The sequence below is a fragment of the Theobroma cacao genome, chromosome 4 (genome assembly GCF_053813885.1).
Source record: "Theobroma cacao isolate CCN51 chromosome 4, ASM5381388v1, whole genome shotgun sequence".
Taxonomy (NCBI): domain Eukaryota; kingdom Viridiplantae; phylum Streptophyta; class Magnoliopsida; order Malvales; family Malvaceae; genus Theobroma; species Theobroma cacao.
In genome coordinates this window covers 25554744-25579601 of record NC_142642.1, presented here as the reverse complement: position 1 = coordinate 25579601, position 24858 = coordinate 25554744, and the positions used below count along the sequence as shown (strand labels likewise).

The 24858-nt window shown below is 34.3% G+C and overlaps 1 pseudogene; it reads left to right on the top strand.

The window, feature by feature from the left end:
• Nucleotides 1-17127: 17127 nt before the first annotated feature.
• On the top strand, nt 17128-24616 carry LOC108661584 (phenolic glucoside malonyltransferase 1 pseudogene; annotated as a pseudogene).
• The last annotated feature ends 242 nt before the right edge of the window (nt 24617-24858 follow it).

Below are 24858 nucleotides of genomic sequence, written 5' to 3'. Positions count from 1 at the left end.
CCACTCTAAGAGGTCTTTGCCATTTCGATTCTGAAGATTTCTTACTGGGGCTCGAGGGTTTTAGTTTTTGGTGAGTCGGTTTCAGAGGTGAGAATGAAGAGAAACTGAGTTTTAGTTTCAGATATTTAGTTTTAGGGGAGAGAAAATGTAAAGAAATAGGAAGTTGTCAACAGTTTTAATTTCACTTGGAAAATCGTCCGCCTCCCCCTTAAAAATTGCCTCATTTTATTTGTTTAAAATTTAAAAACTTCCATCTAAAATTTTGGTTATTCACTTAGCCAGTTTTTCTTCTTTCTTTATTGCCTGATAGGCAGTTTCTTTTTATTATTTTATTCCTCCTGCCCTCATTTTAGCTGAGTCTTATTATTTAATACTAACAGAACACTCTTAGTTGACTAAGATTCACCTTAGTCGACTAAATGCATTCTGTTTTAAGTGCATGAACCAAAATTTTTCTCACAACTCCTGCAGATTAATCATTCTTAAATTCCTTCTAATTTCATAGAATCTATCTTCATTTAGTGGTTTGGTAAAAATATCTGCTAATTGATGCAAAGTATGTACAAATTCAATCTTGATATCACTTTTTACCACATGGTCTCTAACAAAATGGTGTCTAATTTCAATGTGTTTTGTCCTAGAATGCTGCACAGGGTTCTTTGAAATATTAATTGTACTTGTATTATCACAGTATATTGGTATGTTATGCATTGATAACCCATAGTCCTTTAGTTGTTGTTTAATCCATAATATTTGGGCATAGCAACTACCTAGTGATACATACTCTGCTTCTGTTGTAGATAAAGCCACTGAATTTTGCTTTTTGCTGGACCATGACACTAGCATACTACCTATAAATGAGCATGTTTCACTAGTACTTTTCCTATCAGTTTTGTTGTCAGCAAAGTCAGAATCCGAATATCCAACTAAGCTAAAAGTTGATTCTCTTGAATACCATATGCCTAAGGTTTGAGTTTCTAATAGGTATCTAAAATTTCTTTTAACAGCTGTTAAGTGTGATTCTTTAGGTTGTGACTGAAATCTAGCACACAAACACACATTAAACTGAATATCTAGTTTGTTTACTGTTAAGTAAAGTAGTGAACCAATCGTACCTCTATATAGCTTTTGATCTACATCTTTTCTTTTTTTATCTCGATCAAGTCTTGTGGATGGACTCATTGGTATGGAGATTGGCTTCAGCTTTAGCATATCAAACTTTTTGAGCATATCTTGAGTGTATCTTTCTTGGTTGATGAAGATTCCTTCCTTATTTTGCTTAATTTGAAGACCAAGAAAGTACTTCAACTATCTCATCATGCTCATCTCAAATTCACCCTGCATTTCCTTGGCAAAGTTCTTGCATAAAGCCTCATTAATTGCACCAAATACAATGTCATCCACATATATTTGTACAATAATTAAATCATTTAAGTATCTTTTAATGAACAATGTAGTATCAATTTTGCCTCTAACATAATCTTTCTCAACTAGAAATTTTGAAAGCCTTTCATACCAAGCTCTAGGAGCTTGTTTCAATCATACAAGGCTTTATGGAGTTTAAAAACATGATTAGGTTTTTCAACATCTTCAAAACCTGGTGGTTGTTCAACATACACTTCCTCTTGAATGATTCCATTTAAAAATGCACTTTTTACATCCATTTGGTACAATTTAAAATTCATGAAGCATACAAAAGCTAGCAACAACTTTATGGCTTCAATCCTAGCAACGGGTGCAAAGGTTTCATCATAGTCTATTCCTTCTTCTTGGTTGTATCCTTGGGCTACTAACCTAGCTTTATTTCTAACTACATTTCCTTGCTCATCTATTTTATTTCTAAACACCCATTTTGTGCCAACAATAGGGTGATTTGAATGTCTAGGTACTAATGACCATACATAATTTCTTTTGATTTGGTCAAGTTCCTCTTGCATGGCCATTATCCAACTTTCCTCATTTTCAACTTCTTCAAAATTTTGTAGGTTCAATTTGTGATATGAAGGGTAAAAACTCACAAGTTTCTCTTGTTGCTCTTTTAGTTCTAACTCCTTGAGAAATATCACCTATGATTTGATCTTGTGGATGGTCTCTTACAAATCTCCAACTCCTTGGAAGGTCATTATGCTCATTTTCTGTTCTTTGCAAGTTTTCTAGAGATGGAATTTCATTTTCTCTTCTAGGTGAAATTTCTTCATTATTCTTATTGTTCTCTAGGCTCATTTCTTCCATTTGTTTTTCTAAGATTTCTACATCATCATCATCAACATGAATTTCCTTTTGTAAAGCATTTGACTCATCAAAAACTATATGAATTAATTCTTCAACGGTTAAAGTCCTTTTGTTAAAAATCCTATAAGCCTTTGAGTTTAATGCATATCCTAGAAATATTACTTCATCACTTTTTGCATCAAACTTTCCTAAGGGTTGTTTTCCATTATTCAATACAAAACATTTATAGCCAAAACTCCTAAGATGAGAAATATTTAGTTTCCTACCCTTGTAAAGTTCATATGGTGTCTTAGATATCATGGGTCTTATTGAGACTCTATTAAGTATATAAGCTATTGTGTTCACTGCCTCAGCCCAAAAATATTTTGGTAGGTTATTCTCATATAGTATAGTCCTAGCCATTTCCTTTAAGGTTCGGTTTTTCCTCTCTACAACTCCATTTTGCTAGGGTGTTCTAGGTGCAGAGAAATTGTGATCTAATCCTTTTTCATTGCAAAATTTTTCAAATTCATCACTTTCAAATTCTCCTCCATGATCACTCCTTATACTAACTATGGCTAGTCTTTTTTCATTCTATACTCTCCTACAATGACTTATAAATGCTGATAGAGCATCATTCTTATGAGCAAGAAAATAAACCCAAGTGTACCTAGAATAGTCATCAACTATTACAAAGTCATAGGATTTTCCTCCTAAACTAGTTGTGCTTATTGGACCAAATAGATCAATATGTAACAATTCAAGAGGTCTAGATGTTGATACAACTTTCTTAGCTTTAAAGGATGTTCTAACTTGTTTTCCTAGTTGGCAAGCATCACATATTTTCTCACTTTCAAATTTTAAATCTGGCAGCCCAACAACTAAGTTCTTTCTAATCAATTTTGACATAGTATGCAAGCTTACATGTCTTAATCTCCTATGCCATAACCAACTGTCATTTTCAGCATTTGCAATAAGACATATTTCACTATTTATTTCAAGATCCTCAAGAAAAACAACATACATATTCTTCAATCTTTTTCCTTTAAATGAGACTTTGTTTGTACCTATGTCTATTACTTCACGCTTATTTGAATCAAAACATACTTTGAATCCTTTGTCACATAATTGACTAATACTCAATAAATTATGCTTTAAACCCTTCACTAACAACACATGACTAATTTGAGTTTGGGAGTTCTTACCAACCGTACCTATCCTATGAATTTTACCTTTTGAATCATCACCAAAGGATACGGTACCTCCCTTTCTTTTGTCCAATTGAGCAAATAACATTTCATCTCCTGTCATGTGTCGTGAGTAGCCACTGTCCATGTACCAAGGCTACTTCTTCTTGAGTTGAGCTCTTGAACATGTCTCTTTTAAGTGTAGCTCAACCTACAAAACAAAATTTCAATTTTTCTTTATAGGTACCCATACTTTGATGGGTCCTTGAGAGTTAGTTGCAAAATAAGATCCTTTAGGGACCCAAATTTTTCTAACTTTCTATGTGTTTCTTCATCTATAGCAATCATAGGATAAATGTCCAGTTCTACCACATACAAAGCATTTAAGGGATAAATTATTAGCATTTCTTATGAAATTTGTGCTCTTTTTTCATGATTCTTTTCTTAAATTCTTAAGAGCAGTATTTTTAACAACTGCAGCTTGTAAAGCATCTATTCTATTTTTCAACTCTAATTGTAGATTTTCAAAATCTGTTTTTGAATGTTCTAATTCAATTTGTAAAAAATTTCTTTGCTCAAAAATAGAGTTGAAATCATGTCTTATCTTTTCCAAATCATTTTTAAGAGATGCAGCTTTTCTTTTCGAAGTTTTATATTTTAATGCAACATTTTCAAACTCATCATAGAGACATTCATATTCATCTTGCAACTCATCAATTGAAATATCATAAGAAGTAGAAGACACCTTTGATTCATCATCTCTGGCCATCAAGCACAAGTTTGTTCTTTCTTCCATTTTCTCATTTAATAAATCTTCAAATTTTATTTTCACATCAAAATTTCCTTTTTCCAAAAAATCAATTTGCTCTTGGTAAGCTTTAAAATCCTTTTCCAAATTTTCATTTTCTTTTTCCAAATCAATTTTTGTTTTCATCAAAAATTCATTTTCAACATTGAGTGTGGAAATGATTTTCTTGTTTTTTATATTCATTTTCTCAAACTCAAAAGCTAAATCCTCAAAAGCATCATGTAATTCATTGAAAGCACATGAATTAAGTTCACATGAATTAAGTTCACATGATGAAGAAGTTACCTTTAACTCTTCAAGAGCCATGAAGCATAATTCAATTCGATTTGAGGGTACTTCTTCACTTGATTCCTTGTCTCCGTTTGTCATGTTACTTGTTGAGCATTGATTTCCACAATAGTTATCTTCCAATTCCTTTTCCATATTTGTTTCTCCATATAACTCTTCTAATTTTTGCCAAATTTCTTTGGCATTTTTACACATGAACACTTTATCATATTCTCTATAATTAAGTGCACAAATGGAAGTATGCATGGCCTTAGAATTGATTTGTACTCTCCTTATTTCAAATTCTATCCACTTACTTCTATGTTTGGGAGTTTTTTGACCATTTACCGAATTTGTAACCATTGGAATGAAAAGACCATCGGTAATGACATCCCATATCTCATAGTCATAAGCCCTAACATCAATGGACATTCTAGCACTCCAATAACAATAGTTTGATCCATTAAATAAATGAGGCATATTTATGCATTGACCCTTAGCATCAACAAAATTTTCTAAAGCCATTTGGATCTACCCTAAGGGTGTTAGACTTTAAGAACATGGAACCTGGCTCTAATATCACTTGTTGGTCCCAATAATATGTGCTAGAAGGGGGGTGAATAGCACAATTTTGCTCTTTCAAATATTGTCTCAAAGTCTAGATAAGGGCGGGACAAATGAAGGAAAGAAAATGAAAAAAAAAATAGGGTAATGACAGCAGAATTTAGAGTGGTCCGGTCCAAGACTTACATCCACTACCTTGATTATCCAACCAAGGATTTTCCCAACAAATCCACTATGAACTAGTGAAATTCATAAGCTTTCACCAAGCTTTACAATGGCTTTTACAAGGTTCAGCCAAAACCTTTTACACTAGTTTTTCATGGGCTAAACTAAAACCCAACACCTAACTTTTCAAGGCTAAGTTAGAACCTTAACACATTCAAGCAATCCTAGCTTGAAACAACCACTTAGAGTGACTCCCTCACTCTAAGAGTACAAGAAGAGAAGTAAAAGAAAGTACCTATGATCACAAGTTGATCTAAATGGTACAAGGTTGAGTGCAGAATACAAATACAAAGGATGGGCGTTTAAGTGCAGCAAGATGCAAAAGAAATTTTTTAGTTTTTCAACTCTTTTTGACTCAAATCTCTTCAACTCTTCCAAAAACTTGTTTCTAACTATTGGAAGACCCTTTTATACTTGGAGAAACATCTCTAATAGGAGTTTGACAGTTTTCTAGTCGTTGAAGACAGTTAGGAGTCGGTTCTAGCCGTTACTCTGTCTTTTAGTGCAAATTTCAAACTTGCAGGTAGAATGATCTTAGTCGACTAATCGATATCTTAGTTGACTAAGTAGTCTCTGTTTTCTACTCCCTATATCTGACAGTTCTGGTAGTGTGCACTTAGTCGACAAACCCACTTCTTGGTCGACTAAGTTGGTTTTGTCTTAAAGTCTAGATTTTGGTAGTAGCTTCTTAGTCGACTAACTCGCATCTTCATTGACTAAGTTGATTCTGTTACTCAATATTCTTCTGCTTGTTATTTCTCCAATTTAAATTTTAGTCAACCAACATTCTTCATTATTTGACCAAAAACCTTTCTTTTTATTGATCAATCATTTTTCTTCATTTTCATGATTTTTGATATTCACATTTGAAAGGTTAATTTATTATTTCCATATGATTTTTTGTTCTGCACACTTAGGTAGAAATGTTAGACACAAATGAAATGGGAATGTTTTATTATCATCAAAAACTAATGAAGCCAACACTACAAATATTATTAAAATTAATAAAATTAATTGTATCTACAAAAAAGTCTACATACAACTCTTGGTGTAGCAGTTTAGGGTTTGCTCTCTAAACTGTTACTAAAAATTTCCAGAGCATATTGGCGACGCATATTAGCAATCATATTCTGCTTAACTCTAGTCAGTTTTGATTTCAAAATGTCATCAATGTACCCTATGGTGAACTTACCACAACTGACACTATCATTCTGACGATGCACTTTAGCTTTTGGCAAATGAATTTCCAATGGCATCGACATCGAATCTCGTGTCTTCCGGTGCATTTTGTTGAAATAACCAATTTTGTGGTAGATGATTGCCATCATTATCATAAGAGGTGTCATTTGAGACGTAAGCACTCAGTTATCCTTAGCATCCGAAGTTCTTGCGAAATCCACCACCTTGATCGTCTGCCTCACCAAGTCGATCTTCGCAACCACACAATGGCCACCCACATTGCACAGTGCGAGGTTGAAATTGACATTTTCTCATTTTTTACCATAGGTCGGCCTCTCACCCTCCACATACGCCCGCAACTCATCTAGAATTTTCATCGTTGATCGGCCATCTTCAATTGGAAATGTGGTGTAAAGCATATAGATGGTGTCTTGTTAAACATTTATACATTAACTTACATTTTAAACCTCAAAAACTTTAGTATTTTCAGAATTGAAAAATTTATAGATAAACTTACGAAGAATATCATATCAATCATGCAAGCTTAGGGGTTGTACAGCTTGGACTTTGCCCCTATCATTCGCTTACAGAGTACGTTGAGGCATGGGTCAATTTGTTCACTTGCCATTTCCTCTTTGGGATCCTCTAATGTTGTGAAAAAGTCAACCCCTTGATCTCCTAAGATCCCTACGTTACGCTTGCACATTAACAAAATGAATTTCAAAAGGCTTGGTGGATTAATGTTTCATTCAAAAACAATACGTGCAATGTTATTTATGAGGTTACCTCACACACTCATCTTTTCTGAAAGCTTCGTAGCTTTCCACTATTGAGTTCTTAACATCCCGACGGCTAATTGACGGGTCGATGTACGTGCTTGCCATGTATTTGCTGGCCATTTTGACCTGTGCCTGTTCAGTTGGGTTTGAAATCACTGTTTCACGATGATGGACATCAGACAATTCCGATGAAGACACCCATGATGTGCTGCCTTCAAGAATGCTATGATGAAGATGGTCCCCTTTAACCTAAACTGATGCAAGGTTCCTATCCCCTCCTACTGTTGCCTCGACTACTGCATCGGCCTTAGGAAGATGGTCCCTTTCAGCCTCAACTGAGTGAAAGTCCCTCTCCCCTCTCGTAAATGCATTGATAATCGAATCGACCTCAAGAACATGGTCTCCTTCAGCAGCATCTGATTGAAGGGTCACATCCCCAGCCATAGCATCATTGATAACATCATCAACATGAGTTATATTCTATCCATCAACAGCAACAATGTCATCGTGAATGTCAACAATAGGTTCATCATTCTGCCCATCATCAGCATCATCGTGGTCGTCACCATCATCGTGCGATGAAGCATTGCCTTCCAGAACGAGACAAATGGAAAAATATGTTAGATCATAAAATACTACAAACCATAAATCGAGAATAAAAGATAGGACTACACCTATTAAATGTAAACCACCAAAGTACGAGCAAAGATAAAATAACGTACTTGTGATTTCAGGCCGTCTAGAATCTGAGCAACGATACGGTCCTCAAACGTCTACATTGTGAGAGTTAATGACTAAATTGAAGCCTTTAACTCAAACATATCTTTTTGATACCTGCGCATGACCCGTCAAAGCTGATGTTCCGTGACTACTCCGTCATTAACTCTTGTCGAATGGGTCAACTATAATAACATATATTACTGTGTTATTCAAAAATCATATATGGAATTATTGAACATTAATCGTTAGAACTTTAATATCCTTACCAGCGACTTGTTAGTATTGTGCGGTTGAACCGGACCGATCGATTGTTGAGGACTTGTCGTCTCCTCTATCAACTGCAATAATAGAAATTACTATATTACTCGATAAACATATGTGAAAATATTGAACACAAATCGTTAGAACCTATCTTAGCGATGGCTCATTAGCTTTGTGCGTCTAAGGAGGACCTCTCGGTGGTTATGGAGCTACCGTCGCATGGTCAAACTGCAAACACAGATATGTTATTCGATAATCACATATGGAATTATTGAACACAAACCATTAAAACCATTCTTACCGGCTGTTCACTACCATTGCCATGGTTATTCTCTTCCTCCATCAACTCAAGGCCGGGCAGCTCATCGATTAAATAAGCGATGGTGCGCCTCCACTTTGTGCCACTAGTGGCTCTTATCTTTTTTAAGTTTCTCCTATTTTCCCTCACACCTAAGCCCCACTACACCTGATCCTCCATGTGCCTTATTGGCACATACTGGTGGCCCTTAGATAACGGGACATCAATGTTCACAAAATACTCCCAGCTGGCCTCATCCGAAGTGGCTTTAATGTCTCGAATGCCCACAACTGCAAAAAAGGTATTTTGATTAAATTTTAGAGAAAATCATTATACAAATCCACAGCAAAAATTAGTAGCAGTTCACTTATATGCTCAGATGAATCCAACTTTTCAACTGCTTTGTAGAAGTCTTTTGGCTTCTGATTACATTGCCATCTGCACATTCTTGGGTAAACGTTGTCCTTCTGACCAGAAGGGAAACTATTTTTCGCAAGGCCGAAATTGCCTCCATTGACCATAATTACAAGTTAAATGTAACCAATATTAAACCGTAAATGATAAACAAGTGCAACCATAAATTATTATGTCAAAAGAAAGATTAAAAATGTTTAAAATGTTACATGAGAGTACCTTTATCACCCACGTGAATCTGTAAATGTTGTAGCGTAAATGAGTATCCTTTTACAAGTTTGAGGCAAGCACTTCGAACCCCTTCAAAAGGTAGTCCAAGGTCAGCCTCCAAACATAGTGACCCCATGGGAAGACATTCCAAGCGTCGATGTCCTCCACCAATGAGAAGAGCCAAGGCATCACCTGTTTACGGTAGTCTTGACCAAATAAAATGTTATTCGCGATCAAGATGAGTGCCATTTGGTCGTGTCTCTTGGTTGCTGAAGGTTACTTGTGCGAAACGTATCAAGCAATGCCTGCAGCTTAACACTCTGTTGCCCGTTCCAGTATCTCGTATGAATTTCATCCACAACAACCTCGTACGGTCGTATGAACACATCGGGCATTCGACCAAACTTTAATCCGATGATAAAGTAAAACTCCTACTTTAATATGCATGCCTTGCTTTTGCCTATGGCAAACCATAGCTCATGGTCCATTGAATCTGTCTCAGTGATTTGATGAATCATGATGTTATGCAAGAGGCCAACATAAAAGTAGCCTTGTGGATATATATCTAGTAGCATTCTGAAGCACATACGCTTCACTGCATTGTACTTCCTTTTTTTCTTGGAGAGTCTTGTTGATATAATGCAGTTACGATCACTTACAATGGGTGTTAATAGAGACATCGAATGCCCACTTTTCCCTTGGCATAATAAGCAAATTGTCAAGATTCTTATACTGTCTGGACTGCATCTGCAAAATATGGCACACATACACGAGTGAGTTGACCCATAATGTGCAACAAGGTATACTAAAGAAAGAAATAAATGTTGTTACACGACACGCATATCAAGTAAAATGTAGTTACACGCCATGCATATCAAGTAAAATGTTGTTACATGCCATGCATTTCAAGTAAAATGTTGTTACACGCCATGCATATCAAGTGAGATGCTGTTACACACCATGCATATCAAGTCAATTGTTGTTACACGCCATGCATATCAAGTCAAATGTTGTTACACGCCAACGCTGACACGCCATCACTATAATTATTGTCTCTTTATATGAACTGGCCTAAAATACCCATGGCATGTGACATGCCAATCAGTGTAATTATTGACTTGTTACACCAACTGTCCTAAAATAACCAATGTAATGACATGCTAAAAATCCCAAAAAGTAGTTAACCCACTACATGCCATATCACATGTTGTAGTTCGTGTTACACGATATACAGATACGGACCCCCTACAAAACTTTGGTACAACCATAAAACCGGCAAGAAAGTAGTTTCAACATAACAATTGTAAAAAACACAAACATATCAAACACCCCTAGCAAAAAATTAACGAATAGAAGAAAGTTTTAATTTCAGACTGACTGACCTCTTCACTGATAATCGACATTGTTATTGTGGTGTCATTAAGCTTGCAAAGAACGGAGTCAAACACTCTGGTACCTTTGGGAATGAGGAATGAATCAAACTCTCTGAGTTCCTTCACACAGACATTTACGAATTCTGAAAAATATTTAATTAAAATGAAATGGCCTTATAATATTCATTTATTCATTTCATTCATTCAGTGGAAGTTCAATCGGGTTCCTCGTTATTTGCTCGCTTTTTTTTTTCATATTTTGAACCATGTCGTGTCACATGTTCAAGTCATGCCATGTCACACACTCTAAACCCTGCCATCTCACATATTTCCTCCATGGCGTGTCACAAACTCTAAACCTTGTCGTATCACAGATTCCCTCCATGGCGTGTCACAAATTCTGAACCCTGTCGTGTCACAACCGTGCCACGTTCTCACCCTACCGTGTCACATATTCCCTCTATGGCGTGTCACAAACTCTAAACCCTGCCATGTCACAGCCATGTCACACATTCCCACCATGTCGTGTCGCACATTCCCAACATGCCTTTTCACAAACTCTAAACCCTGTCGTGCCACAGTCGTGTCACATATGGCCTGCTGTAGCATGACCATTTCATACTTTGAATTCACATCTTTCTCCTTTCGCTTCATCATCGTATTAGGGATTTCTAATTTCACATTATTTTCGAAGCTTTCAATTCATGACGACTGGTTCTTTGTTCGATTTAATATCACTCTTCTCGGATTATTTGAATGCCATGTTTGAAATATCTGAAAAACCATGTCATGCAACATTATTTTGTTTTGCACAAGTTTCGCAAAAAAAAAATGGATGTTTTGCACCAAATTAAATGTTCGTAAATTCTTTGCATATTTATTTTCCCATTTTCAACGTGTTTAAGAGTGCTTGAAATGCCCCATACTTTGATATGGTGATAAATAAAGTTGGTTGGATGCGAATTGAGGCATAATAAGGAACTTTGGGAACCAAAGAGACAAGATAAAATTTTTAGAATAAAATAATATTTTATTAATAAAATAATATTAAAATATTAATATTTAGTCGGATGTCGAAATCAGTCATGAAAAAGAATCATATGGTTGATCCAAGTAGGGGAGAAGATGTCAAGTCTGACTCTATAAAATACTTGTCATGACATACATGTGATGGATAGCATGTTTGCATGCTAGGAGAGTCCTGAAAAATTTACAAAAGTCGGTATTGTACCTAGAGGTACAACAAAGTTGGTTTAAGTCTCGAACTAGATCAAATAGAGATTTAGGGTGAAATTGAAAATTTTACAGTCAAGGAATGACTTAAAATGGTGATTCGGAGTTCGAGAATCAATTTGGAGTCAAATCGAAAATTTCACTATCCAAGGGTAAAATGGTAATTTTGCCACCTAAGGATAAAATTGGAATATTGGAAGAATTTTTTGATCAAGATTGATCACATTTGACTTATTGGAGTATAATTTGAGATTGATAAGTGAAAAAGTTATAATTTCGATATTTTTGGAGCATATGGGTAAAATGGTAATTTTGCCACCCTAGGGGCAAAACAATAATTTTCCACCACCAGGACACTTGTCCAGCACATGGTCTTCCCTTATCCTCATTTTGACCTTTGACTAATCATGTGGTGGAGATAAAAGGTTTAAAATTTTTAAAGTTTAAAAAATAGACCAATGGAAACATGCCACGTGTCAAGGATATTTTATTATTTTCTATTAAAATCAGCCCATATTTATCCCATTCTTCTTCTCCATATTCGGCCAAGACAAAAGGAAAGAAAGGAAAAACAAGAACAAAACCTAGGTGGAGGATTTCAAGAGAAAAATTATGGAAAATCAAGGAAAACAAGTGAAAAAGGTAGGATTTTTCAATTTAAACTTGAAATCTATTTTCCTTAAGCATTTCTCTTTATTTTCCATGGTTAAATTACATGTTTTCATGATGAATTCATGGCTGGTCAAAATGGGTATGGAGAGAGAAAGATGTTGGATTAATTTGATTTTAAGTTATGTTAGTGTTTTTAGTTAGTTTAGCATATTTAGAAACAAAACAACAAGAAAAGAATTCATTTTCCTCCATCACAATCATTGGCCAAATTTTCTAGGGAGGATATTGTGGCTGAAATTGATGATATTTCATGATATTTGGATGATATTTGATGTTTGATGAGGCTAGAAATTAAATGGGAAATTTTGGTGTGAAAATTTGAATTTTTACCTAATGTATAGACATGTGTGATTATTGACCCGGGACTAATAAATTGAATCTCATTCACAGTCACTGAGGTAATTTAGGTACAATTGGAGTGTAGAAAGTGAGAAGAATTGATTTGGAGTTAAATTGGAGATTCTAGCCGATTAGGCCGAGTATAGTGTGACTTAGGTCGAATATCACATTTAAGTGATTAATCAGACATTTTGCATCCCATCGCATACATTCATTTAGATTTAGAGAGCCTGAAATAGTTTATGATAAATTGACACAATTTATTGAAATTCGTGTCACGTACGATGTATAGGTGGTGAGCCCTCTAACTAAGGTAAAGAGATTGTGCCCGAAGACCGAGAATAGAAGTATATCGAATTCCTAGTACTGTGAATAACCTTATCATCATTTTAATTATCTAAAGTATGTTTTAATTCGAATTTGGTGAAATTTTATGAAAATGAGTTAAATGGAAAATTTTACGTTTTATAAACAAAAATGTGTTTAAATGAAAAGATTTTATAAATTGTCTTGAAACGAAATAACGATTTTGAAAATAGAGTAATTGTAGACCACCAGTATGTTGTAAATTTATTATTGGAAATTGATGGCTTATGTTATATTGTTATTGTGTTGGCATGACTGGCTGGGCTGTGTTTTATGAATTGTATGAATTGTTTTATTTTACCCTTGCAAGCTGAGTAGTAAAATATTAGCCCTGTCATACTATCAAAATTTTATTGTATGGTGGGTCTAGCTTGCTGCAGTAGGCGGATTCTGTGGACTAACCTATCAGAGGGGCACGAAATCCGAATATATATATATATATATGTACCTCAGTCAGAGAGGCGCGTAAGGTATCTCCTAAGGTATGGACAGAGTTCACGTCACGCCGAACCACCTCGTGATGATGAACTCCGCTAACACCAAGGAATGATTGTATTTTTCAAACTAAAAATATGTTTTACGTGTATACGAAATTTTAACAACCTTGGCGGGCTCGAGTGTACGCCTTTGATCAAGGTGTCATCGAGTACTATTTGATGGCATGAGCCAAATGTTTATGGAAGTCATAAGCCTTAATGAGAAATTAAATGAAATATAACCGTTTGCATGGGTTGGGATAAATTTTCAAATTGTGAAATACTTACAAATGATGGGATATTTTAATTATCTCTTTTTACTCGACTTTAGCTTATTTAAATGATGTTTGTTTACTCACTAGGATTTTATAATCTCACCACCCTCCTTTCCACCCATTTCAGGCTCAGAGTAGGTTGAAGATTGCTGATTCTATCGAGGGCTTCCATTAGACTTGCATCCTCCAAACTGTAGGTTCACCGTTTTCCTCACTTCTAGTCATTTGTGGGCCGGCTTGATATTGTAAATTAAATTAAATTAATTTAAATGCATTGGTTTACTGTGTCACAGTATGAATGAAATTATTTTGCTTTTATGTTACAAAAAGTATTTACGTATAACTCTAAAATTACTGTTTATAAGAAAATAAAATATTTTATTGAATATTTTGTTTTATCTTCTCATTATATTTAAATAATTATAATTTTATTTTAAATAAAGGTTTTAGGTGCTTGAACTTATTTTTTATTGTGAATTATACGATTAGTACTTGCTTACTAAATTTTAAACTGGTTTCAAAATTTTTCAATGAAAAATGATCAAAACGCCCCTGTGAGATGAAAACTTTTATTTTATCTGTTTTAAGTTGAAAATAGCTCAAAATCCTTTGGAACATAATATTTGGCAACGGTTACTCACCGGGGGAAATGAGAAACTAATATTAAGCCTTGCGGAGTTCCTATTGGCATTCCGGGAGATGAGTGCCCATCAGGGCACCGCGGCGATTGTCAAGGGCTCGAGGGAAGTTTCGGGTCATGACAGTGCGCGTCAACGAAGATGCCTCATTAAGGGCATTTTCGTCCCAAAATCTATTCTCCTGGTTTAAAATAGTTAAAATTATTTAGAGGCTTATTTCCAAAAGCACTTTATTTTTAAGGGCTAAAAAAAATTTTTCCCTAAAAGAAATACATACAAAACAGCCTAAATCCAACAATAGATAACCAAGCCTGTATATTCCTTGTAAAAAATCTACAACATGTACACAAAACATCAAAACAAAATTAATCAAATACTAGCAGCATACCTTCAACCTTTGACCCCATCCTTAGCACACTGATCTACAAATGGATTAACTTCGCGTAGTTTATGTTGGACTGACCATTTGCTAATTTGAGACATAATAAACTCAATAAGCGACAAGTGAGATCTCCCAATCTCCACAGAATGAATGTGAGATTATTTACCTAACTCTTGACATTGGTTGAATCATTTTCAATCAACAAATAAGGAGAATGAACACATTTAAAGGCTGCAAAGACAATAAAAATCTCTTTAATGGCTAATAACTCAACAACATTAGAGTCCACAATACCAACCATGTTAGAGAAAACCAATTTAACCATGCTACACTTATCTCGAAAGACTCCTCCAATACCTTCTTTTATCGGTTTACCTTTCAAGGATTCATCCATATTCAATTTGAACGTGCCACGAAATGGACTCATCGAAGAAATGGGTGTTTTGCCCCTTTGAGGCTCCAAGCCCATGTTTGGACATTATATGATATCCATGACCAAATAACACGCTTCAAGATATTTGGCCTTATTCCACCAAACCAATCTAAGTTTAATGATATCATAGGTTTGCTCGATATCTCTTAGCTTGTCTTGAAAAACCATTTTGTTGCTTTTTTATTAACAATTAACTAGTGTTGTTAAGATAATTCTTTAAATTTTTCTTTGAAGAAATACTTTTATAAAATTAAAATATAAACAAATATTCACAAGTAATTTCTACATTAAATGAAAAAATATAAACTATATATTTTCTAAACACATTTTTACAACATGTTTAGTTAAGGGAAATGGAATAATCATTCTCTCCCTATTCCTATTACCTAACTATTCTTGCATTTGGTTCATGAGAATGACTATTTTGAAGAATGGTCATTCCTTGATAAACAAGAAGTGCCATTATCAAAAGAGACCTTGGTAATGGCTATTCCATATTTGAGGGAATAGACAAAAAATACTATTGTACAAAATTACCCTTTATCAATTTTAGAAATGTAATTTGTTCATTTTCACATATACTTTCTCTCCACCCATCTCCCATTCTCCTTCCCTTTCTCAATTAAACTAAAATTTTAATATAACTTATAAAATTAATATCTTAAATTTTAAAATTAAATTTAAATTTTAATACAAACTATAATATTAATATTTTAAGTTAAACTTTTATTTTTTAAATATTTTAAAAATAAAAAATAAAATAAAATAATGGTATTAATATTTAATTATAAATTATTAATATTTTAAATGAAATATAAACTATTAACATTTAAGAATAAAATAAAAATAATTATATTAAAATTTTAAATTATAATTTAATAATGTTTTAATAAATTATTAAAAATTAACATTTTAAATTAAAAATCAAATATTATAACAAAAGACATTTTTATCTTTTTATTATTTATTCCTTTATTATTCCAAAGTCACTTTTACCAACTAAATATTGGAATAAGTCAAAATAGCAATTCTTACCCTATTCTATTCCATGAACCAAGCTAAATAATAGTTATTCATATCTTATTCAATTCTTACAAAATAATCATTTTATTCTCTCTCTATTCTATTCTACGAACCAAACATACCCTTAAGGTACAAATCCTTTCATGCACTTCAAAGTGTAGACTTGATAAATTTGAATGCAAACATGTTACCAAACATGAATGTAAGCATATAGATATGTTAAGCTATAATGTAATAACTTTGCTAGCTTAATTAAAATTATACACCCAGTAAGGTAATAGGACAATGTGATTTTTTGAGCTTACAAGTGATACAGAGGTATTAACTTATTTAATGATTTCTTCTGGTAAAATATAAAGGAGAAAGCCTAAAAGGGATGAAAATTACAATCTAATTAGTAGGAAGAGTAATAAACATTAGTTTAATTACTAATTATTATAATCTATTTAAAATTAATTCACATATTTATCATTGGTTTTGTTCATTTGACACTGAAATTAAAAAGAAAAAAAAAAGAAAGACTATATGTATTCTTCTGCAACGTGTCAAAATTAATTTGCTAGCATCAGGCCCATCATTGAAATATCAATTATTGGACAAGTGCAGTGAGTGGTCTAAATTTCTAATTTCTAAATTCATAAACTCATATTTCTAACTTCTTTTCTCCTTGTTGTGGCCAAAAAAACATAGTGCTACTATTATAAAAGTTTCAAACTCCCAATCCAGCAAACATTTCCTCTTAGCATTTACCTAGTCTTTCTACACAAAGCTCTCTCTACTTTGAATAATTTGCCATGGCATCGCCCCATACAGTTCAAGTTCTTGAGACCACTCGAGCCACCCCTGCCTTTGACTCACCAATATCAACCATTGAATTCTCTCTCCCTCTCACTTTCTTTGACACACTCTTCTTAAAGTTTGGTCAGTAGAGCGCATCTTTTTCTACCAACTCAACGGGTCAAACCCTGAATATTTGAACTCAGTTATCCTCCCAAAACTCAAGCGTTCCCTTTCTCTCACTCTCCTCCAATACCTCCCTCTTGCCAACAACCTCCAGTGGCCTTCGAATTCCCCAAACCCATCATTACATACACTTCTAGTGATGGAGTTTTGTTCAAAGTTGCTAAGTCTAACTCAAACTTTAGCCTTCTCTCAGGTAATGAAATCCATAAAGCTCTTGAGTTACATTCTTTGGAACCTCAACTAATGATGACTGACAATATAGCAACAATAATTGCTTTGCAAATAACACTCTTTCCTTCTCAAGGTTTTGTGTTGGCATAACAACTCACCATGCAATTCTTGATGGTAAAAGTATAACCATGTTTGTCAAGTTCTGGGTTTATCTTTGTAAAAAAGGTAACACTAAAAACTCTTCTTTGCCACCAAAGCTAACCTTATTTTATGACAGGATTGTTATCAAAAATCCAAGTGGACTTGACTTGGTGTACTTAATCCAATGGTTAGCTTTTACTAGCTCTGATTCGGATCCCAATAGAAGAAGCTTGATAATTTTGCAGAATATCAAAGATGTTCCTGATGATTTGCTTCGTCCCACATTTGATTTAACTCATGAACATATCAAGTCACTTAGAGAAAAGGTTTTATCTAAGTTGGATAAAGCAAAACCACTTCATTTATCAAGTTTTGTTCTTACATTTGCCTATGTATCCACTTGTCTAATTAAAGCAAGAGGTGGAGAAAGTGACAGAATAGTTAATTTAGGGTTCGCAACAGATGCAAGGTCACATTTGAACCCTTCGATCCCAAAAAATTATTTTGGTAATTGTGTTTTAGGCCTTTTAGCTTCAGCAAAAGTAGGAAACTTCATGGATGAAAATGGTTTTGCCACTGCTGCGGAGCTGACAAGCGATATGGTTAAAGAGTTAGAGATGAAAGGGATTCTTGAATGGGTAGAAAAGAAGCTGACACAGTTTTTTGTTGGTGTTATGGGGGTTTTTATATGGTATTCAAGAATAGGCAAAATTGGCTTCAAGGTGAGCCTTTCAAATAGACGTCTATCTTTAAGACTTATTTCGCCCCCACCACTCGGTATGCAAAGGGGAATAATGCGAATAGTCTCAAGGATACAATGAAGCTAACATCTAACTTTCGTATTGTACTTATGAAGTGGACCGCTAGATACACCTGAGGGTTTGAAAAATTGTTTGGCCTTAGAACCAACTTTCTACAGCAAGTAGATTATAAGGAATTCGGAATATCTTGAAGATGATGGGAGCTTTAGTGTTTATGTTTATAAACATAACACTTTTCTTGCTCTTGCTCTTACTTTGCTTCTGATTTTTGATGTGTCAAAATGGTTGGCAACAAGCCCTTTATATAGCCTTTCAAGTGTCTCTTCTTCAAAGACACAACCTCTTCATAAAGACACCTATTTTTCTAAAAAGTATCTTTATGATTTTTGCCAACACAACTTTTAGATATAGTTATTGTTTCAATAGTCATCTAATGAATAGATAACTATTCATCCCATAAATTATAGCCTTTAAGTTATAACTTGAAACAATAACTTTTCACTTTAACTTTTGAGCAATGGTGTCTTTTCAACATGTCTCCTAACTTTTGGATGTCATTTTCCAAGATACGTAACTATTCACATGAAAACATGTCTATATCTAATAGACACATTATGTCACTTTTCATGACATAACTTTTGAGCTAATGATAGCTATTCATCATCTGAAATAACCTTTAATTTTGAAAATACACCAACAATCCCCACCATTTTCAAAATTTTCCAATACCAACAACTTTGGAAAACTTGTGCATAAATGAAGGTATCCCACAGATTTGAACCTTCACTTAGTGAGTGTGGTTGGTTCTAGTCTGAATTGAGTGGTTGACCAAACATTGAACCATCGATTCTTCATTGACTAGTCGGGCCACTAAACATACATAAGCTTCCTTGCTCACATTGTATCTAGTTTTGCCAACACGTTTATGGCTATGTGTTTTGCATCCATTCATGAGTGCTGTCAAAGTCAAGCCTTTAACTCTTAAAAGTGGCCACACTTCCACTCATATAGGTAACCCCCATTGGAAGTACCCCGTAATTATAGTACTTCAACATATACATGTTATGGGTCTATTAAGAACTTTTTGTTCAACCTTACCTTACACATTACGGGAACCAAGCACAATACACCTTGGGATGGAAAATATAATTTAGTGCTTGCAATCACCATGTGGTAGAGTAATCAGTACCCGAGACTTGCAAGTTGGCCACAAGCGTCGAGGTGAGCTCCCACCATTGGCGATTTAGTTAATAGGCTTAAGACCCATCCCTCTTGAGGTCTTTATAACCAGATCCTTTTTTCAGACCTTTGGTAAATGGATCCGCTAAATTTTCACCAAACCTCACATAACTTACAGTGACTATACTGTCACTAATCATTTGCCTTATAATGCTATGTCGAAGTCCAATATATCGACTCTTTCTATTGTAAGCTTGATTATATGCCTTTGATATAGTTACTTCATTGTCGTAATGTATCAAGATCAATGCCATTGGCTTAAGCCACAACGAAATTTCATAAAGTAAATCTCTTAACCATTATGCTTCTTGGGTGCCAGATGCTAAGGCTATAAATTCAGTCACCATGGTGGAGTCCGCTTAACAAGATTGTTTTTTAGAACCCTAAGAAACAGTACCTTCACCAATTGTAAAAATCCATCCAGTCGTGAATGTGTAATCAGTTCTATTTGAGTTCTAACTTACATCTGTATACCCTTCTAAAATCGAAGGAAAACCTGAATAGCAGATGCCATAATTCTTTGCACTTTTTAAGTACCTTAGAACTCTATGAACAACATACCAATGCTTTTTACTCGGATTACTTGTAAACCGACTTAGCATCCCAACCGCAAAAGCAATATCCGACCTTGTATTTCCTTTGCATACATAAGGCATCCAATCACCTTTGCATATTCATTTTGTGATATTGGCTTGTCTTTGTTGGCTACTAGCCTTATATTAGAATCATAAGGCGTAGTCATGGGCATGCAATCTGACTTGCCATACTTCATTACAATCTTTTCGATGTAATGAGATTGAGACAATGTTAGGCCATTATTGTCTCTTATTATTCTTATACCAAGAATAACATCTGCCATGCCCATATCTTTCATGTCAAAATTCTTTGACAAGAACCTTTTTGTGTCTTCTAGTTGTTCTAAATCGGTACCAAATATTAACATGTCATCCACATATAAGCAAATGATGACACCTCTACCGTTATGGAACTTACTATAGACATATTTGTCAAATTGATTAATCTTGTAGCCATTAGCTAACACAACCTCATCAAATTTTTTATGCCATTGTTTAGGCGTTTATTTTAATCTATACAAGGACTTTACAAGCTTACACACTTTCCATTCTTGACAAGGAAAGACAAACCTTTCAAGTTGTTCCATATACACCTCTTCATCTAATTCACCATTTAAGAATGCTGTTTTAACATCCATTTGATGAATTACCATCTTATAAATAAATGCAAGTGCCATAAGCACTCTAATTGTAGCTATTCTTGCTACTGGTGCATATGTATCAAAATAATCAACACCTTCCTTTTATTTAAAGCCTTTTGCCACTAGCCTTACTTTAAACTTTTCCACAGTTCCATCAACTTTCATTTTCTTTTTGAAAATCCACTTACAGCCTATTGGCTTGGAACTTGGTGGAAGGTCTACCAATTTCCATGTTTTGTTTCCCATTATTGAGTCCATCTCATCTTGTATTGCTTCTCTCCAAAATAAAGCATCTTGAGACTTCATTGCCTCCTCATAAGTTTGAAGATCACCTTCACCTTCTACATTAAAGCAGTAAGGTAGGTATTCGCATGTTTCCTCTCTTGTACCTTCTACTAAATACATTAGGAAATCGGATCCATATGTCTTTACTTTTCTAATTCTTTTACATCTCCAAAGCTCGATAGTTTTCTCGTCATTTTCTAAGAAACAGTCACTCTTTGTTACTTGTTCCCTGGGTCTTGGAATAGAGTTAAACGTTGTTTCATCAAAGATAGCGTCCCTTGATTCTATGACTGTATTAACGGAATATGAATCATTAGTCTCTATCACCATGAAACGATATGCTTTACTATGTTCAGCATATCCTATAAATATGCATTCAATTCCTTTTTCACCTAATTTCCTTTTCTTTGGCTCCAGAATTCTTACTATGGCTCGACATCCCCAAACTCTTAAATAATTAAGGTTTGGCTTTCGTCCTTTCCATAGTTCATAAGGAGTAGTTTTACTCCTTTTGTTTGGGATTCTATTTAGTATATGGCAAGCCATTAATAAGGCTTCGCCCCAAAATCCTTTTCCCAAACCTAAATTAGAAAGCAAAGCATTGACCATTTTTGTAAAAACTCGATTCTTATGTTCCACTACACCAATTTGTTCTAGTGTATATAGAGCGGTAGTCTCGTGTATAATTCCAGTAGACTCAAAATACTTGGGATCATAATATACACCTCCCCTATCACTTCGTAAACATTTAATAAACAATTCACAACACAATTCAACTTCTCTTTTATAAATTCTAAATTTCTTCATTGCTTCATTTTTAGCATGCAATAAGTAAACATAGCAATATCTAGAGAAGTCATCAATAAATGTTATGAAGTATTTCTTTCCAGCGATAGAATGAGTACTATGCATGTCACAAACATCAGAATGTATTAATTCAAGTAATTTTGGGCTTCTTTCTACCTTAGGAAATGAACTTTTTGTGATTTTGTGACCATTCATGTTTTGCACATATCATTATTTTCATCAATGTTGGGTATTAATTCTAATTTAGCCATATCATGCAATCTTCTATAATGAACATGACTTAATCTATTATGCCATAGATTACTTATGATTGATTTACTATCATGAACATTAAACGATGCATCAATATAAGCAGAACAAGTAATATTCTTATTAGTATTGAGCTTGAACATGTTTTCACAATAATATCCATTTCCCACATATTGTCCACCTTCTGTAAAGATGAACTTATCCGCTTCAAATATTAATTTGAAGCCATACTTATTCAACAAGCCACCCGACACAAGGTTCTTTCTTACTTTCGGTAGATAAAAGACATTGTTTAGTACAAGTATCTTTCTAGAAGTAAACACAAGTTCCACGGTGTCTTTTCCTTTCACTTGTGTAGTGGAGGAATTTCCCATGTATATCACGCTTCCATCATTGACTTCTTCCAAAGTCTTGAAGAAACTTTTGTCGTTGCATACATGATTAGTTGCACCCGTGTCAATCCACCATGCTCCATTATCTTGGAGAAGATTGACCTCGGAAACCACAGCCACAAACTTGTGATTGTTCACACCTTGTGTCTTGCTTTTCAAAAGTCTACATTCTGCCTTAAAGTGACATAGTTTGTTACAATGAAAACATGGCCTTTTCTGTTCCTTTTATACTTATGACTTTTCGTACCCATGGAATGTTCTCTTTTGTTGCGTAAGACCGGCTTGTTTAATGGTTTGTGTTCCATCACATGGACCTTTGAAGTCTCAAGATTATTTTCATTAGAATATTTTTCTTCTTGCTTGACTTCTTCTTGCTTACGATAATCTTCTTCTATTCGAAGATGATTACCAAGGTCCTCGAGAGACATATCCTCTTTTTTATGTTTAAGAAATTTCTTTGTGTCTCTCTAAGAAGAGCGAAGCTTATCAATTATTGAAGAAATCGCAATAGCTTCATCCATTTTAAGACCATATCGCTTAAAGCTATTGAGAATGCGTTCAAGTTGATGCAATTGTTCCATAACAGAATGATTATCAACCATTTTAAAGTTATTGAGATGACTAACCAGGAATCTTTTGCTGTTTGCATCTTTCGCCATGTATCTTGCTTCTAACTTATCCCAAAGTTGCTTTGCACTAGCCTTGTTCTGGTACGCGTCGAACAATGCATCCAACATTCCATTAAGAATGTGTCCCATGCATATGTAGTCATTATTATCCCATTTTTGCCTCGAACAGGTTCTTTCCACGGATTCTTCACTATCTTCCTCACTTGGTCGTGGTGTATCTAGAACATAAGCGACTTTGAGTGTTGTGGGGAGGAAGCGCATCTTTTTCTGCCATCAAATAAAGTCTCCTCCATCAAAGCGATCTAACTTGACAATGTCGGTAGCCATCTCTTTAAGCGAAGCCATTTTGAATACCACGAAAATAAGTCTTAAAACTGTTGATGTTATGAGGGTTTTTATACGGTATTCAAGAATAGGCAAAATTGGCTTCAAGGCAAGCTTTTCAAATAGACGTCTATCTTTAAAACTTATTTCACCCCCACCACTCGTTATGCAAAGGGGAATAATGCGAATAGTCTCAAGGATATAATGAAGCTAGCATCTAACTTTCTTTCGTATTGCACTTATGAAGTAGACCGCAAGATACACCCGAGGGTTTGCAAAGTTATTTGGCCTTATAACCAACTTTCTGCAGCAAGTAGATTATAAGAAATTCAGAATATCTTGAAAATGATGGGAACTTTAGTGTTTATGTTTATAAACATATCACTTTTCTTGCTCTTGCTCTTGCTTTGCTTCTGATTTTTGGTGTGTCAAAATGGTTGGCAACAAGCCCTTTATATAGCCTTTCAAGTGTCTCTTCTTCAAGGACACAACCTTTTCATAAAGACACCTCTTTTTTTAAAAAGCATCTTTATGATTTTTGCCAACACAACTTTTAGATATAGTTATTGTTTCAATAGTCATCTTATGAATAGATAACTATTCATCCCATAAATTATAATCTTTAAGTTATAACTTGAAACAATAACTTTTCACTTTAACTTTTGAGCAATGGTGTCTTTTCAACATATCTCCTAACTTTTGGATGTCATTTTTCAAGAGACATAACTATTCACATGAAAACATGTCTATATCTAATAGACACATTATGTCATTTTTCATGACATAACTTTTGAGCTAATGATAGTTATTCATCATCTGAAATAACCTTTAATTTTAAAAATACACCAACATTTTTTTATGTGATCATGGAAACTAGAAAACAAGTGATTATTGTTTTTGGGTCACCTCAATTTGGTGTTTACGGGGCAGATTTTGGCTGGGGCAAGCCTAGGAAAGTGGAGATTGTGTCCATAGATAGGGGTGGAGCTATTTCTTTGGCTAAGAGTAAAGATGGGAGTGCAGTAATTGAGATTGGTTTCGCATTGAATAAGCATGAAATGAAAACGTTTGCTTCTTTATTTTTGGATGGGCTAAGAGATCTTTAAGGCGTGGAGCTATTATACAATTTATGATGTATTTATGATGTAATTTATGAGGTTGGTTTGATATTGAATAAGATCAATAGACCACCATTTATTACTCTCAACTTGTTAACTACTTTCTCTTATATTTTATTATTCCCTATCTAGATTGAATATTCATTTTTTATTTTTAGATCATCTCAAGCATGTTTATTTTCCATTTTGAATAATTACAACAGTCAATTTTTCTTTATGTTAATGTTTTA